Source organism: Ictidomys tridecemlineatus, chromosome 9 (assembly GCF_052094955.1).
Source record: "Ictidomys tridecemlineatus isolate mIctTri1 chromosome 9, mIctTri1.hap1, whole genome shotgun sequence".
NCBI lineage: Eukaryota > Metazoa > Chordata > Mammalia > Rodentia > Sciuridae > Ictidomys > Ictidomys tridecemlineatus.
Window position 1 is genome coordinate 11089990 of NC_135485.1, and position 18120 is coordinate 11108109.

Here is an 18120-nt window from a genome sequence, read left to right on the forward strand (position 1 = left end):
ACACAGAGAGAAAAAATGATATAATATGATAATAAAAAAACTACTGTGTTGGTTAATTATAGTTTAAAATAATTTAGTATTTGGGGGGAAATAATAAATAGCCAAGAATACAGAGAAATGAGGGTACACTTCATAAATATATCTCTGTGATGACTCTTATGTGCACATATTTCTCTTAAAAATAGCATTCTGACTTTGAATTTTGTTCCTCGTCCCTGATTAATAATGACAGAGGAAAATTCCTTGGTATTTAGCATATCACTGTGACACACAACTCCCATGTAATTTGGGGAAGTTTAGGGACAAACAGGAATAGCAAGAGCATTAACCCAGTTCTTTGAGGGAAGAAAAAAAAAAAACTGGAATAAAGTAATTAAGTCCCCTTTGCCTTCTAATGAACTGGCGAGCTCCTGTCTCCAGTTTCCCTGCTGCTGTTCCTTTGATCTCTTTAAGCTCTCCCTTGGTCAAACCTCTTCTGTTTGAATGGCACTAATTTGTATCTCGGCTCTTCCATCTGGGGATACAGATTTGTGCAGGCCCGTTCCACGCTGGGCTAAATTTGCTCAGCACCTGGCTGAACATATTGGTTTCAGCATATTTACCCAAATTGTTAGTAAAACATCAGAAACAGTCGGCTCCTGTGAATCAAATTGCAAGCAGGGTCCCTGTCATTTAACGCTAATACAATTTAGACCTGAAGTTCACACACACAGTAGCGCTGTATTTCGTTGACATCAACGACAGCCCCTGGAACCCCAGACTTGGAACTTAAAGCCTCTACCGAGAGGGAGAGAAAGAAAGCAGGTAATTGAGCTGAGTCCAGTCTTGTGTCTCATACATATTCTGCAGATAATTCATCCACTCTTCCTTTTCATCTGGGTTTTGTTTCCCCAAGTCCTTCGACTAGGTTTCAGGAACAAGAGCCAATCTCATTTCCTGTGGTCTTTTTAAATCCAAGCTTTTGAGCTCCCTCTGTTTGGTTGAAGGATTAGAGCTTCTTAGCCTTAAAGCCAATTTTGGAATGCAAGTTGAGGGTCAATGCTTTCCCCTTCCACTTTTGTCTTGAAGTATCCTTTTTGATTTACATGTCTGGAAATCAACAAGAGTCTTATTGTGATCATAGGTGGAAAATGGCCCAGTTGCAGCCTGATCCTTTGCAGCCAAGTTCCTACCACCCCCACCCCGCCCGTCCCGTTTCTGCAGCCTTCAGCTGTAGAATTCATTATTATAATACCTGTTTGCTTACATTTATATCTGGTAATATCAGGCTTTTGAGCCTTCAGGCTTCTAGGTCTCTGCCACAGAGGGAAGGCCAAGGAAAAGGGAGAAAAATGGGAAGGCTAGGGTACCTTCCTTGGGACTAGCTTAACACTTACAATTACCCCCTGTGGCCTCCTGTATCTGCTAAGAAAAAAAAAATGACCAGGATCTCTAAATGAAGCAGGTTGAAAGTGAAGTACCTAAATTTTGCCTGGAGGATGCCACAGTGCCATTCCTGAAGTGAAGCATGGCAGGGTGCACCCTGGGTCCTTCTCACACCAGGATCAGGGGCAGACAGAGGCTGGCACAGTGCTGCTGCTCCTCTGGAAGGTGGATGTTGCTATCACAGCTGGGGCCACTGGTTGCCAGGATGGATTCTCTGCTCCTCTGCTCTTTACATCAATAGCTCAGCACTCAGAGCCCAAGGCATTTGTACCTGACCAGCTGTGTCGAAGGCAAGCCTAACATACGCTGCAAATGGAGGATCTGGGGATCTGGGTCCTCTGTGTATCATAGTTGTCTTAGTCTTTTCAGGTCACCTAAGAAGCCACTGAGACGAGGTGGCTTAAACAAGAGAAGTTTATTTCTCACAGTTATGGAGCCTGCGTGGGTCAAGATGCATGTATGGTTTGTTTTTGGATAAAACCTCTTTCCTTGAGTTGCAGGAGGCTGCTTCTCAGTAATGTCCAGAAGGGCTTGTCTCTGTACACTGGCGGGTAGAAGGAAGAGAGTGGGAGAGAGAGTAAGAGAGCAAGTGTGGGAGTGAGCCAGCTCCCGTGTCTCCTTCTCTTCTTATAAGGATACCAGTCCTATTAGATGAAGGCCCCACCCTTACCACCTCCTTTAACCTTAATATCTCCCTAGGGTCCACTCTCCAAATACAGTCATAATGTCACGAGCTGTCCTTGGGCTGTGTGGGGGTTATGTTGCATACAGTAGCCTAAGGAGGGGATAAGTCTGGCCCTGGGAACCTCCCAGGCACCCCCACAGGGACTGATGGCCTGATGCAGGTGAACTTCCCCCTCAAGTTCTGCCAGAGATCCCACACAGCACCTGAGATGGGTGTGACCTGCCAACACGTCAATCAACCTGCTGATTGCAAGACACCACTAAGCAGGACTCTGCCCTTGAAAACTTATCTCTGCCTTTCATGCCTGCTGACTCCGACTCCTTTTTGACAGAGTATAGAAGCTGACCCGCTTTTGAAACTACTTTCTGTGTCCTGTGGGTCTTTCGTCGTTTTCTTTTCCTTAGCGTTTATTTCTCAGCCAGTCCATTCCACCAAGGGGAAGCCTATTTCCATTGCCTCACGGGCTGCGGGTGAGACACCACGCAGGTTATGACTTCAGCCTTTGAATTTTGGAGAGGACACGATTCAGTACATGACATTGGCATTCATTATACTGTACTCAAGTGAGCTGGATTGTTGATTTGCTTGACGAGGCCGCTAGTGCCTCAGCATAGGGTACCAACATGCTTTTCTGTATCTCTGACCTGTGACCCAGAGCCCAGATTATAGGAGGCACTAGATACAGGCCTATTACATGAATAAAATAAATTGCTAAATGAATAAATGATGGCCAATAAACACAGCATAGCAATCCAATGTGCTGAGGGTTAGTTTTTATTCAATAATTTGATCTAGGGGTCTATTGTGTGCCATGGTCTTAAGTTCAGTTCCCTAAACCAGAGCCTGGATCAGTTCTTGTTGTTCAAGTGATGAATCCAGGAAGTTCAGAGGAGAAGGGGAATGAAGGAAGCAGGGTAGGCAGAGGGAGAAAGCTAAGCAGGAACGTGGTCTCCACGGAAGCCTGCCTTAGTTTGATCCTAGGGCAAAACTCTGAAGCACAAATAACACAACGTAGGTAATTCCCACCTTGATACAAGAGCTCCGAGGCTTTTGAACCATTGTCTGTCAGTCATTGGCTGAGGTCCATCCCAAGAGGGCTATAGAATAGCCTCCCATAGGACCACGTTGTTGAACTTTCCCATTTATAGGATGTAGAATTACCAAGAGACACTCTGGAAGATCTCTTCCAAGCCAGATGTATGTTTTCCACCCGTCTCTAGTCTTTGTTCTCTAGGGCTCTTTAGGCAAGAGTCCTAGTCTCTGGAAGTTTTGAGTCTATTGCCCCTGCCACAGGCATAGTGTAAGTTTTTAGCCTGCTGATCTACACGTATGAGTAGATAAACCGACCAGCTGACACTCCTAACTGCATCCCTTGGTGGAAACCTCACCTTTTCTGGAGATCATGGCCTTCACCCTTGCAGAGGCTCAAGTTACTGACACAGAAAACAAATTTTCTAAATGGCTATCCTACTTACATCCCTCACCCACATGTTCCACCTTTTAGGTATGTATCATTATATAATGGCCATTGATTTAAAATATAAATTATAGCCCCATGTCTTCAAAAGGGTATTGTTTTTCTATGACCCCACAGTTGTACCTTCAAAAGTTTGTTCCATCACTTTACCAGCTTCTGGAAGATTTGCTGTTCGGTATCACTAATGGATTCTACAGATATGGGCCTACTACGTTCTTCAGGATGTCTAGATGGTCCTTGTTGTTTCTGGCTATATGATAGACAATGGGCACATAACCCACCAGCAACACCAAGAATATAAAATAAAAACTATATCTGATCTGTGGGGAAAAGAACACATTTATTACATAAGTAGCCACATCTTCTAGTAAATATACCATATTTGGTACAGCAATTGCAAATGAAACTAAAGTTGGTTAATGTTGTGACAGTCCACTAATATCTATCATGATCCATCCAGTCTTAACACCTGAAGCTTGTGGAATATGGCAGAGTCTATTATGCCTGCATTCCTTAAGTACTTGAAGGTAGCACTTATATCTGCCATGTCCTCTGGGATGACAACTTTGTTTTTTTATTTGCTTACTTGGAGGAAGGGGAAGTTTTAGAAGCTTCCATGCGGCTTTTCCTAGTATCATAACTCTTATTCTACAAGTCAATGTGAAAGTTCTTTCAACTGCTAACTATGGCAATTTTTATTATAGCTTCAAGAATTGTAAAAATAGCAAGGAGCAAGCTTGTGGATCCATGGGATCTGCATGGCCATATTACTTGGCCTTACTCTAACAAGGACAGTAATGACACTTTGCTCCCTGGATTAGTGTCTACTCAAACTCTGTCTCATGGCCCTTAAAGGATTTGAGTGTTCTTCTCTCTGTAGCATACAGCTACTTTACTAAATGGCCTGGCTCTTCACAGGTTTGCTGTTGTGATTCCAATTGTTTGCTTATTGGGGGGTATACACTTAGTGCATGCTTGTTGTAGTATTACAGAGGTTTTTCTTTTTCCCATGAAGTGCTGGTCTTTCCCTCAGTTGATGTGCTCTGGATCTGAGAACTGGGAAGTCAAGATTTTCCATTGGGGCAGTGAACTTAGCCTCTGATCATCTATTCTTAGAACGTTTTTGATTGTGTTTTTTTTTTCTTTTTTTCCCAAGTAGTTTGCTTTCTAGTTGCTCCTGAGAGTACCTGGTGATATGAGTCATTTTCAAGATCCCTATGGGTCAGATGCCCCTGGATGCCATTCAGTATTGCTTTCCATTACAGACACCAGGTTTATTGCATTTATGACCTTTGGGACAGTGTTGCCCTGGCCTCTTCTGGATCTGTTTTTATGATTCTCATTGCTATTAGGAACCCACTTTTGGAACAACATCTCCTCATTAGTCTTGAACTCCAGAGAACAGTTACGCTTCCATTTTCACTGCCTGTGGATAGCCATAGCGTTCTCTATCACTTTGTTGAGAAAACTGTCTTCTGAGAAATCCCAGGAACATGCAGAGTTGGAGTGCTTTCTCGTCTCACATAATAGACATATTCTACCACCCACCTCCCCGAGGCTCAGGATTCCTCTTTCAGAGTTTCCCATGGTTCTCCTGGCCTCCTTGGTAATAGAAGTCAGGCCATTACTTTTCCCAATCTCCCAAGGTTACCCCAGCAATTGATCACATTACAAGCATCATTTGAGGTCCTGGTCAGATGTTAAATGTTGTATTCCAGGAAAACATTCCAAGTCAAACGCTTGCTAATATCCAGCCTCACATTCCCCCATTGGTCCAGCGGGATCCACGTCTAGCCACATTCTCCGGTGCCTGGCAGTGTGTTTATGTGGCCCCACAGGTCCTTCAGCATGTAATTCCTTCCTTTGCTCAGCAGGATCAACACTTCTCTAGATGTTTATGGCTAAGATTGACTCTAATTATGGGTCTTCTGGCCACCAGGAAAGAGATTCTGATGAGCACAATTGCTATATTATAAAACGCCTGCTTCATTTTACGCCTCCACATAGTTTTCAGACAAAGGTTTCTTTCTTTCTTCCAAAAAAAAAAAAAAAAAAAGATGGGTCATTTCTGAAGGCCTGAAGGTTCAGAGGAATCTGGGGACCACTGTTCTCATACATCAAGTCAGATATCACCACCTCAAATCTCAGGGTGCTACTACTTTTGCATCAGAGCTCATATTTTTCATAGGTACTTGTCTACGTGGATAATTCAAACACTCAAATGCTGTGATTCTTAACATTAGGTCTGGTGTGTGATTTTAAGTAGTGTTTGCCCTCTGGTTTTAGGAAATAAAAGTTTTAAAATACCACCAAGAATGTTCTATAACTTTCACACTTTGCTTTAAATTGTTCATTAATAGATCCTATTCTGTCATTTCCCCATTTTAATGAATCAGTGCTGCTTAGAAATACTCACCTTATTGCACAGTCCTTATAATTATTATTTCTTCTTGTTATGGTTTGTAAATGAGATGTCCTCCAAAAAGCTCACGTGTGAGATAATGCAGGAATGCTCAGAGGTGAAATGGTTGGATTATGAGAGCAGTGACATAATCCATGGATTAATTTATTGAATGGATTAATAATTTGAATGGATTGTTGAGTGGAAACTGTAGGCATGTGGGGCATGGCTGCAGGAAGTGGGTCACTGGGGGCATATCTTTGGATTACTTCTTTCCTTGGCTCCTTCCACACCCTTCTCTCTTTCTCTGCTTCCTGGATGGCTGCCATGAGCTGAGCCGCTTTCCTCCACCTCACCCTTCTGCCATGATATTCTGCCTCTCTTTGGGCCCACAGCAATAGTCAGCTGACCAGGGAATGAAACTCTAAAACTGTGATCCCCAAAGAAACTTTTATTCCTCTAAGTTGTTCTCCTCAGGTATTTTGATCACAGCCACAGAAAGCTGACTGATATACTTTTATATTTCTTAGGTGCCAAAGATATTGTAGCAGGTGTGAGCCTCTTTTGACTGTGTCTCATTTTAGTTTATCAAAAGTAAAAACTTAGCAATCAATGACAATGCTTACTATGCCAGGAAGGATCTACAGTACACCCTAATGCCTGTGATAGGGAGTTCTCACTGCCATTCAGCCAGCAAGCGACTCAATTTGAAAATTCTGTCTTTGAGTCTCATAGGATTACCCCACTTCTAGTACCAAATGTCTTAGATTAGGGTCCCTGGATGCAAAGTAACATCCAGAGACGGGAATTCTTTCTCAAGTACTCGTAGGGGAATGCTTTTCAGAGAAGGTGAAGGGGAAACAGGATAGAGCTGTTGAAAACTATCTCCGATGACAGTCTGTTACAGTCTGATCTCATACAAAATTTCAGAAAACAGTTTGCCCCACGAAGCTAAGCCCACTTTAAGATTGTGGGCCATCTTTAGTTGGTCCTTGACTGTGGTCTACCTCTTGAGGGGAAGGGGTGATTTTGTTGGCTGAGGAAAATTTCTGAGGGAACTATTGCAGAAGTGAGAGAAATTAATGGGCAGTAGATGAACAGGGAGTTATTTTTTGGACTGGATGAAGTGATACCATGCTTCTTATTAGAAATGATCTAGTAGAGAGAGAAAATCAAAGTTAAGATATTAAAATTAAAGTTAAAGAGAAAATATAGATGACAGGGTGTGTATGTGTGTGTGTGTGTGTGTGTGTGTGTGTCTGTGTGTGTGTCTGTGTCTGTGTGTGTGTGGAGAAAAGCTGTTGTTAGGTGGATGAGTAGGGGCAGGATTTATCTTAAAGCATGAGTGGGCCCATCTAAGCCCCAAGCATGTTTCAGATACAATAACAGCAGAGAAGGAAGAGCAGCGGTGGACACGGCAGTGATGTGTGTCAAGCTCCCGGGGGGGGGGGGGAAGCACCAACGCTGAGCTGTGTTTGTGGGAGTGGGGAGAAGACTCCTGACTGACAGAAGCCATAATACATCTGCAGCGTAGAGGAGTAGGGATCTTGCTTGGGTAGAAAAGGGAATAGAGAAGTGTATATACTTAGGGATGAGGGATTGGTGGTAGAGAAATTCAGTTAATTTAATAAGTGGGTAAGAGATAAGAAAAAGAGGATAAATAGGATGTATAGGGTATAATAGTGAAAATAATATTAAAATCTCAGTAATCTGACACCACAGTGCTGCAGAAGCAAGGGCTGCCCAGTTAAGCCATACAAACTGGTAGGAGTCCCTGGGGTAGGAGACAGGGCTGGGTAAGGTGGGTCTGATCTATCACTCATAATTAATACGAAAAAACTCCCAGCAACCTAGCAGTAGAAAGGAACTTCCTTAAACCCATAGAAGAATCTATAAAATCCCTACAGCAAACAGCAAACACAAAGGCAAACAACTGAAAGGATTCTCTTCAAATTCTGCTATGAGACCAGGATGGTCCCTGTGACCTCTTCTATCAACCTTCGGCTGCAAGCCCCTGCTCATGGAATGGAACAAGAATTATACTGAGTTTCAAGGGTTGTAAAAGAAGAAACAAAGTTGCCATAATTCATGGATAATCTGTCTACACAGAAATCCTAAGTGAAATTTAAAGGATATTAAAAGATTTTTGAAATACTGCTATTAAGGCTTATGGATCTAAGAGACAAAAGTCAAGGCAGCTATTTGCATCCACAATACAACATAAATAAACAAAAATTGGTCTAAAAAAAGAAAATAAAATTTTAACTGCTTATCATCCCAATCCCAAAATTCAAAGGAATTAATTTCTGACGATGATGTCTACATTATTTTTTTTTTGTAACAAAACCGTTACTGAAGGGCATCAAGAGGGTCTACATAAAACAGCATGCTTATGTTTAGAAAGTATTTATATTGTAAAGATGTTAGTTCTCTCCCAGTTGATCAGTAGAGTGATGCAATCTCAGTTGATAACACATTTTCTTGTGGAGGTTTCAAAATTTTCCTGGGTATGTGCCTTGGCTGTGTTCTTTGGGAAGCAGATACTGTGCTGGAGTTTGAGGTACAAGAGGTTGATCAGGTGTATTGCTTGTGAGAGATAACGGGACGTGGGAGTAGGAACAGGCAGGAAAAGCCTCCAGCCTGCCATCTTGACCTGACCTTGTGGAAGGAGAGGAGGAGGAAAGAGGGAGACAGGAAGAGCCCCAGTCTGCAGAGCAGCCCCGAGGTCTCCACTAGTCTCCACTAGGTCTCCACGGGGCCTTGGGGAAGGACTTCTCTAGAGGAATCCTACCCTGGCCACCTGTGGTGAGCCCTGGATCAACCCTCATTTGTGCTCAGTCACTAGATGAGCCTTGTCTGGAGCGTGTGGCCTCAGGTTTAAAGTGGAAAGAGATTCCAGAGGCTTCAGTAGCCCCCACTGACTGCACTGCTCATGGCAGTTTCCCTCTTCAAAGGGAGATGGAAGTAGTGTGCATAGTGGCTGCCATAGAGACCAAGGGTCAAAGTCAGTGAGACTGGCTGTCCAGAGATCAAGCTTTAGTGTAATAAGGTTAGGGTAAGTAAAATGTAGCAACTTTAATACATGGCTAGTTGGGCAGGCCAATGGGACAAAAAAGGTAGAAAACGTGTTACATGATAGAGTTGTCCCTGCAGAGTGGTGAAGGAAGAATGGAGATTATGTAAATGGTGGTGGGAAAACTATTTATCCAGATGGTAAAAATGGAAACGAATCCTCTATCTCAGATGCAGAAATCAATCCCAGATGCACTGAGTACTCAATGAGAATGATAAAACTTTAAAGCTTTTAGAAGAAAATATTGGAAATGCCTTTATGTTTTGAAGTAGAAAGAATGTCTTAAGAGGAAAAAAAAAGCATACTCATGAAGGAAAATGTTGGTAAATTTAAATTCTTTAAAACTGAGAACTTTTGTTCATCAAGATACATTACAAACACAGTAAAAAGGGGAGCCACAAACCAGAAGATATTTTTATTTTATTTTATGAGAAGATATTTTAAGTATGTATATTTTTAAGCACAATTGTACATAGTATGCTTTAAATTTTTTTTTGAGAATTAACAAGAGAAAAACCAAATGATCCCAGTGAGCAAATATACTAAAAACATAAAAAGGAATTTCATAGAGAGAAAAATATAAATGACCAATAAACAGGAGAAGACATGCTCAAACTCACTAGTAATGAAAGAAATGCCAATTAAAACCCAAGATAGCATTTCCAGATAACACACTAGGGCAAAGCTATATTTCTCCTAGCACCTACCTGCCCATCCACTCATCCATTCATCCTTCTATCTACCTACCCATCCACCACTCATGCATTCATGCACCCACCCACCCATATGTCTACCCACTCATCAGTTCATCCATCTACTTGTTACCTGTCTTAGAGTGACAATTAAAAAATGAGCTGGGAATGTAGCTTAGTGGCAGAGTGCTTGCTTACTATGGGCAAGGCCCTGGGTTCAATCTGCACTGCAGAAACGGAGACTGGGGAATATGGCTCAGTGGGAGGGCACTCATGAATTGGTAGTGCCATAAGGTTAAGCAAGGTATTTCTAAGCAGAAAACAGATAGGTATGATGAAGAGTTACTTGGTAAAGCTGGGCTTTTGAGTCAGGCTGACCTTTGCACTCAGTGGGTCTTCCCCATCTGTTCTTAGCAATGCCTTGGACCTATTCTTTTGCTTCTAGAATTCCTTCTGTTCATGCCCTTGCTCGTCTTCTGTGACTAGGTTGTCTTGGGCTCATTGCTTTTTAAACTGCTTCTGTTCCTTGACCTCCGTGTCTGATGTCTGAATGAGACACCACACTTTGACCTCTGCCTTGCCTAAATAAGGCCCTTGTGGATTCTCAGTCCAGTTCCTCCTCCATGGGGGTGCTCTGCTTGGGGACTGCAGGCTGGTACCAACCTGTAGTAGTGTCCTGAGGGGCACTCCATGTTTTCAAGGTCCCTGAGGAAGTCAAAGATTGGCAATGAATCCACACTAAGGAACATTCTTGCAATTTCTGAAGTACTCCCCATGAAAATAATTGCCAAGCTCTGAAGCTGATGTCCCCTTGATGTGTTAAATTCAATCTCCACTGCGATAGCATTAGGAGGCGAAGACTCTGGGAGGTGAACAGATCATCATGGCAGAGATTTCATGAAAGGGATCAGTGCCTTATAAAAGAGACCCCTGCCTTGTCCCTTTTACCAGATGAAGATTCAGCACAGAGGTGACATCTATGAACCAGAATATATGCCCTCATCAGATACCAAATCTACCAGCACTTTGATCTTGGACTTACCATTTTCCAGAAACGTGAGAAATACATTTCTGTTGTTAATGGTACCAAATGGCAAAGACTTTGCTAGGTGCAGTAGGGCATGCATGTAATCCCAGTGACTGCAGAGGTTGAGGCAGGAGGATCTCAATGTCCAGGCCAGTCTCTGCAACTTAACAAGCTCCTATTTTAAAACTATTTATCCAGATGGTAAAAATGGAAACGAATCCTCTATCTCAGATGCAGAAATCAATCCCAGATGCATTGAGCACTCAATTAGAATGAGTGGCAAGTGGAGCTAGAATATTTTACCCAGTTTTCTCCTGAGTGATATTCACAGAATGCAAGTCCTTCTAATATACCACACAAGTAGAGCATGAAACACTGGAGCTTAAAGTCATCCACTTTGAAAGTCACAAAGCAGAGCTATATTTCAAAGGCTCTGAAAAGTCTTGCAAGAAAGGTGGTTTGATACTGTGCTTGCCAAACATAAAGGATCATGGGAATTACTCTTCCCTCCCTCCCTCTCTCCCTTTTTTCTTTCTTTACTTTTTTTTCCTCTTACCATCCCAAAGGACTAGGGTCATTTAGAATATACTTTGGGTAATGCAGCTTTTGCGACATGACTCAGTCTATAACAGCTCTTGAGAGGTGGACCTGATAGTCATTGTGTGTTGACCTTGACCTCTGGTGTCTTTGGGGAGGCACAAATCAGCAAGCTCAGTGACATCACTGAAAAGAGCATGTTGGAAGGTCATCATGACAGATGTTGAACATTATTAGTTGAGTTGGATGAACTCATTATGTCTAATGAGAATGAATTTATGTCATCATATTGACATAAATTTACCAGTAAAAATGTAGATCTAAATAACAGAATGGTCCCTTTGCACCTAGCTCTAGAATCTTGCAACATGCTTCCATGACAAATTACTTTACTTAATTGGCACCTTCTGTCATTCTGGTGACATTTGCCTGCTGATCATATAACTAGTCCCTGCTTATCGACACTCTACCACTAAATCATAAAGCAAACACTCCAAAACACAGTACCCTGTTTAAATCATTTATATGTAATCTCAGAGCATATTCGCTCCTTCTATAAACATGAGGAGTGTGCTGAGATGATAGTTCCATGTTAAATCAGAGAAATACAGAATGGAACAAAACCCATTTCACTTCCTTAACAGAAATTTTAAAAAGCTTGAGCCTCCTGCATGCAAAGTAGCTCAGTGGGCCTTTCCTACTCTTCAGGAGTCTGTTCAATAGGTGTCATTATCTCTGTTTTACAATTGTGAATCTGAGAATTTGAGACATTAAACTTTTCGGGGTTATTTCTACTACAAGATTAAATTTGAGACAAAAATAAAAGATCCTTGATACAGGCTGTACATTTAAACTAGGAGTTTTTTTTCTTTTTCTTTTTCTTTCTTTTTTTTTTTTTTTTTTTTACTTTCTGAATCTGTAAACTTTGAAAACAATGCTAATGCCCACATGGAGACCTTAAGCAAGGGCTTTTTAAACCTCCCTGCTGATCGATTTATGAATCATTGACAATTCTCCCTCTCAGCAGTGCTATGAGTTAAGCATTCTATGATCCTGGCCATATTTGGTCTTCTTTGGACAGTGGAGAGCAGTTGTTTTTCTTATGATTTTAGAAAAGGAATACTTGAATACTTTCTTCAGATGAAATAGTGAACACATATTGGAGATAAAAAGTGCTGAGAGGGTCCTCCAAGCCCCTGTTCTCCAATCTGACCTTGTCCTCAGCAGTGGTGGTCCCAGTGCCTGCTCATAAGGGAGATGGAGATAGTTAATCTGGTTTAAAGGGTGGAGGGGGGGGCGGCAAGCACCTGCACTTGAACTCTAAGTGACAAAGTTTTATTATATATAAGAGACTTGTCTTTTTGTCTTTTGTTAGAAATGGATTATAATTATTACAGCTTGTTATAGGGTATCGTGTATTATAGCTAACATTATGGTTCAGGTTTTAGGTTGTTGTTATTATAGTCTTTCATTAGAGGGTGTTCTGTAGGTTCTTTTATATGTAGGTAATTGTGATTATTTGTTTGGCAACAGAGTCAGGGTCTCACACATGCTAGAGATTTTCATTAATTATTACTTTTTAAATTTATTTGGGGATCCTCCGGTCTGGGGTAATGAATGTAGGATATGGGTGGATTAGGGCTCCCTCCACCAAGAGACCCACTTTTCTCCCCTCATCCTAAGCCTCTCTGCAGCCTCACAGGCAGTTTGAACGGTGCTGCTGTCGCTGTGACTGGCTCCCTGGGCATAAGGAGCTACCGCCTCTTGCCTCAAATCCATTCCCCAGAATTTCCTGAGGACTCATGAAACCAAATCCACAAAACCCTCTCTGTTCCTTGGGGAACCGGGAGATGAGTAGATGAGAAGAGATAATACACTATTAAGTTATCAGGCCTGGGCGTACTTGGGGCGCCTTCCTCAATCCAGACTGCCGCCTCTGAAGTTTCTGTCACATATTTACAAAAGGGCTCAGAGCCTCTCTCTCTCCTTCCCCTGCATCGGGAAAGAATTTGAAAGTGACTGATGGTTTCCTTTTTCTTCTGGAACCTCTTATATTTCCTTCTGAACTCAATCCAAAGGATAGCCTCTGTCAGGCAGAAAAAAATGGAGGCTGAAGAGGCAGGGCCATGTGACCAACAGCTAAGCTCCTGTCCTTGACACAGGCTTAAGCCTTGATCCTGCTGGAGACAAGGCTGGTGCATTGCTGTGAGGAGAAATGCCTTCTCAATGCTCAGACTCCGCGCGACTCTTGCGGTAGGCTTCAAGGATTTGACTACGAATACTTATGGAATCCTCTCTTGTTTGTGATTAAATGTTGTGATGACACTACATGTTGCAGTGGGAGGTGGCCTTCATTCTGCTCCAACAAGAGGAAAAAGTGCTATTGGTGTTATCCTCAAACATTGACCAATTCATTCATTCACTCATTCATTCGCTTGCCCATGGGTCAGGCATGTGCAAAGCAGTGGAGATGCAGAGCAAGAAAACAAAATCAGCCTAGTGGCTCTTTGGGCACTGGAGGTCTGCTGTGGGAAGGGAAACCCACGTGCATGCTTGCACACATTTTTCTAAACAGGATATATATATATAGCTTTAGTCAGATTCTCAAAAGTTTAAAAGCTGCTAGTTCTCAGGGAAAGACCTATTACAAAGACCTTTGTGATAAACGTAGAGTATATTACTTTGACTGGAGTGGAGGGTGGTGGTGGGATACTCAGGGGAAAGTGGGAAGCCCCAAGAGGACCAATTGTCACTGCCTGATTAAATGTCACTGCAGTTGGGCACAAGAAGCAGCAATGATTTCTTTGGGGTGTTTTGGCCTGATGCCTGAGAATAGAAAGGTGAATGAAAACCTTTTTGGAAATGAGAAGAGGACCGTCTATGGAGAAGTCTGAATGAAGAGGCTTGGTCTTGAAGGTGCAGGGGGTCTGCCAGGGTTCTGGGGAGGTGAAACAAGTGTTCTTCCTCCCTCCCCCATTGTACGTTCATTATCAGAGCATCAATGTGTCCTTTTATAATTTTATACTTGAACACCTTGACTCCCAAGGCTGGAAAAGTTGCACAACCAACCCATGGCTGTGGCAGTTAATGTAAGGGTCAGTAATTACCTGCTAATCCATTGACTGTGTTTCTAGCTTGAGCTCCTTAAGAACAGGAACTGGGTCCTATTCACTAACAAGACCAACAGTCCCAATTAATACTGGTATTTACAATACACAAAGCACTGCCTGGAGGTCTTATTTTATTTGTTTAGAAAAAGGAAAAAGAAGGTTTATTGCTTTGCTAGCAAAGGAGAAACACAGGAGACCCCAGCCCTCAAGGCTGTGATTCTGCCTATCAAGAGGAGTGGGGGAGGGGTAAGTGGTTCAACAGGTTATTCAAAGGCTACATTCCACATGCTCTGTCTGGAGTTGCAATTTACTTGTTAATTGTGGAGGACTTAATCTGATGTTCTCTGATCCTACCTATTTCTTCACTTCTTGGAGATGGGCTAGATTTTGACTTGCTCTGGCCAATCCAGTATGGCAGAAGTGAGTCTTAAGAGGCTTGGAGTGCTGCCTTTGCCCTGTTGAATCCCTGAGACTTATGTCTGGGCTATCTTACTGGGGAGACCACATGGAGAGAGGCTAGTGGATCAGAGAGTACCCAATACATGCTGGCCTTAGTGGCCCTCTGAGTTACCACCAAACAATTATGCATGTGAAGTGTTCTTGAACCCATGATCTGGCTGCCCTGGCCAATACCACATGAAACAGATGCAAGCTATACCACTAACACCTGTCAGAAAACACAGATTACTGATTAAATAATGATTGGGATATTTTAAGCCTCGATTTTTTTTTTTAAATTCATTAAGTTTTATAGGGACTTGGTCTAGAGCTAGAGAAAGTTGATAAGGTCGAAGGTGGATGACACACAACAGCTATGTGTAGATAATAAGTGAGTGAGTGAGGTGGACTCCCTTCCAAATAGATGCAAATGATCTGTTGGGGGTGCTAGCTTAGTTGGGGTGTACTCATCTGAGTAGGGGGAGTGCAGGGAAACACTCAGCCTGTTTGGGCTACGCTAATGATTTCTGCATGGGTACTTGCTAGAGGATGAATGGAAAATTCCTTCCTGTGTCACAGACAGGAAAGTGATCACAGTTACCAATGGTGACAGAGTGCACAGGGCCAGGGAGTTGGGGTGCACAGGCTGCCTGCAATGGACAGGACGGCTTCCTAGGCAGTGGCTTCTGAGAGCAGGGCATTTCCTTCAACATCTGTGGCCACAGGGAGCACCATCAAGCCACAGAAGAAAAATCTAGAAAAAGTCCTAAGCTGGAAAGGTTTTGTCTTTTCATATAGGACCCCGAGGAGCTTCTGAGACTGTCCTGAGTCACTCGACCTTACTGACCATTATGAGATGGCACATATGTGTGAGGGACACTGGCTGGGGTGGCTGTATGAGGACATAGGTAGGATCCTGAGCCTTGGTGGCCCCTGGGTGTGGAAACTTTCCCTAAGGGCAGCCACTGGAGGATTTTTAGCAGATCTGATGTGATCTGACTTGTGAAATTTAGACTTCGAAGGACCATTGACCTTCCAGGTCTCCAACTCTGACCCCTCTTAGCAGGCACTGCAGGGAACTATGCAAAAGGGCATTTCTCTGAGATGACCCAGTGTTCTCTGTCCACCCATTCTCTGCCATGCTAGAGATTTTCAAGGTGCTAGTGCTAAGATCAGGGCAATTGCTAATTTTTTAATTCATTAACTTGTTCTTCAGGCATTGATTTGGGCACAGATGCTCGGGTTAGCATTTTCCTCACACAATGAGTGATAAAATTCTTTGCTTAGCTGAGCTTTAGTCAGGGTCCTGAAGCTTCTCTTAGGCTCATCTGTGCACTTCCTTATAGAATCCAATTTTAGCCAAGAACCCTGCTAAGTCGGTCTGGCAAGAATCCCCACCCTGCTGATCTGAGTCGGTTCCGTTCCTCCACTTCCCCAGGTGGTGTTTGATGGTCCTGGTCTGTTTTTAGCAAGAATCCGATTAGGTCACTTTAGGCAGAGTCTTTCCTGCCACTGATGTTTCCTCATAGTAATTTTCTGTTCCCTGATCCCCACCTGCTCCATGGCTACACAATCGCATCTGCCCATGCTGCAGTCAGAATCGAGCCCCATTTCTCTCCCCCATAGTAAAATCCCATTGCTGTGTAGGATGTACCTGCCATGTTGGTCTGCCTTGCCTTGCTTGACAAAGTATCACTGAATACTTTTTTATTTAACACCAGGACACAGATACATAGATCTCTATAGATACCTGCTTATACTGATCATGTATGCTAAATAGGCTCTCAAGATAAGGATGGATTTTCAGAAATAATTTAGAAACATTTCTGAGTTGGCAAATTCTGATTTCCTGCCACATGTTTCTGAAGTCTCAGAACAAAATATTAAGGGGACTTCTCTGAGTAGGGTAGAGACTGTTCTGGAATGCATTAGACTTCAGAGGCCAGAGAAGGTTTGCTTATCCCTGTACGATTTATGACATTTTTAATCAAGAAGCAGGATCTGAAAGATTCTTTCCAATTTCAAATGAAGGCAAAATTTATGAGTGGTCAGATGAATTGGCCATCTCTTTCTGGAGACTATTTCATTTCCAGCTTTCATTTAGAGTAGTGATTGATTTATCCCCATGGTTAAGTGCCACACAGTCAGCCCTGAGCAAAGGCGTACATGGGATGTTTATTAGGCGGAGCATGAGCCGGTGGGCTCTGGTGGGCTCCCCTGTCCTGTCTGCCTCCAGAACCTCTGCTAGGATGCACAGAGCTGACTGAAAGCCGGGCTCATCCAAACCAGGAATAAGTGCCAAGCCATTTGAAGCCTCTCCAAGAATCCCAAAGAGAAACTGGGCGTTATACAAAGACTCTTTGAATCTACTTTTCCCATTTTCTCTATATAGATTTTGTTGCAATATTCTACCCCCAGCTTTGGCTTCTCTCTTACTTTTCTCTAGAAATCTCTATAAATAGCAGAACAACAAATTCTCATCCATTTCTGTCTTTTCCCTTCCCTCTTTGAGTTTAGCTTTTTATTATGTCCATCAAAATCTTTTCCCTTTCCTTTCATTACCTGACTGAGCCTGATAAAGAAGATCCAGTGGTGAATTTAACCAGAATTTTTCCTCCATCAACAAAAAGGTGTGGGGTTGGCTAGGAAGAATTCTGAGTTCTGTGCCCAGGCCTTTTGGAGTCTTTCTACCTGCTGGTCTTCTGAGAACTGTCAATACAGCCTACAGGGGATGAGAAACTGTGCAGAGCAGAGAGGAGGCATCACCAGAAGCCATCCTGCACGAGCCAAGTGACCCCACAACAGCTGGCCACAGCTGCAGTGGCAAGCCCAAGAAAGCCTTGCAGAACCTGGTATAGATCAGCACAATCGCCCAGCTCTCCTGCAGACTTGTGTGAATTAATACATGCTTATGGTTTTCATTTATTAAGTTCTGGGGTTCTCTTTGTTCTGTAGCCATGTTGTGGTGATAGCCAGTGACAGTTATCACCTATTTTAGATTCATCACAACTCAGGGCAAGGTCTACTTCCATCTCACCCCATCCCAAGTGGATATCTTTGACTACTGTGATTTTCCTTTCAGACAAATTTCTTAACCAACTAATTAGGCATCAGCTTAATTTTGTCTTATGACTTATTTTTCTCTTGCTTATCTTATAAGAGGTTCTGATTGTTATCTTGAACCTGCCTCCCCCAAAATAAGGTCCCACTGTAACATCTAGGAGAACTCAGCATGGCTCATAGAAAAACAGAACT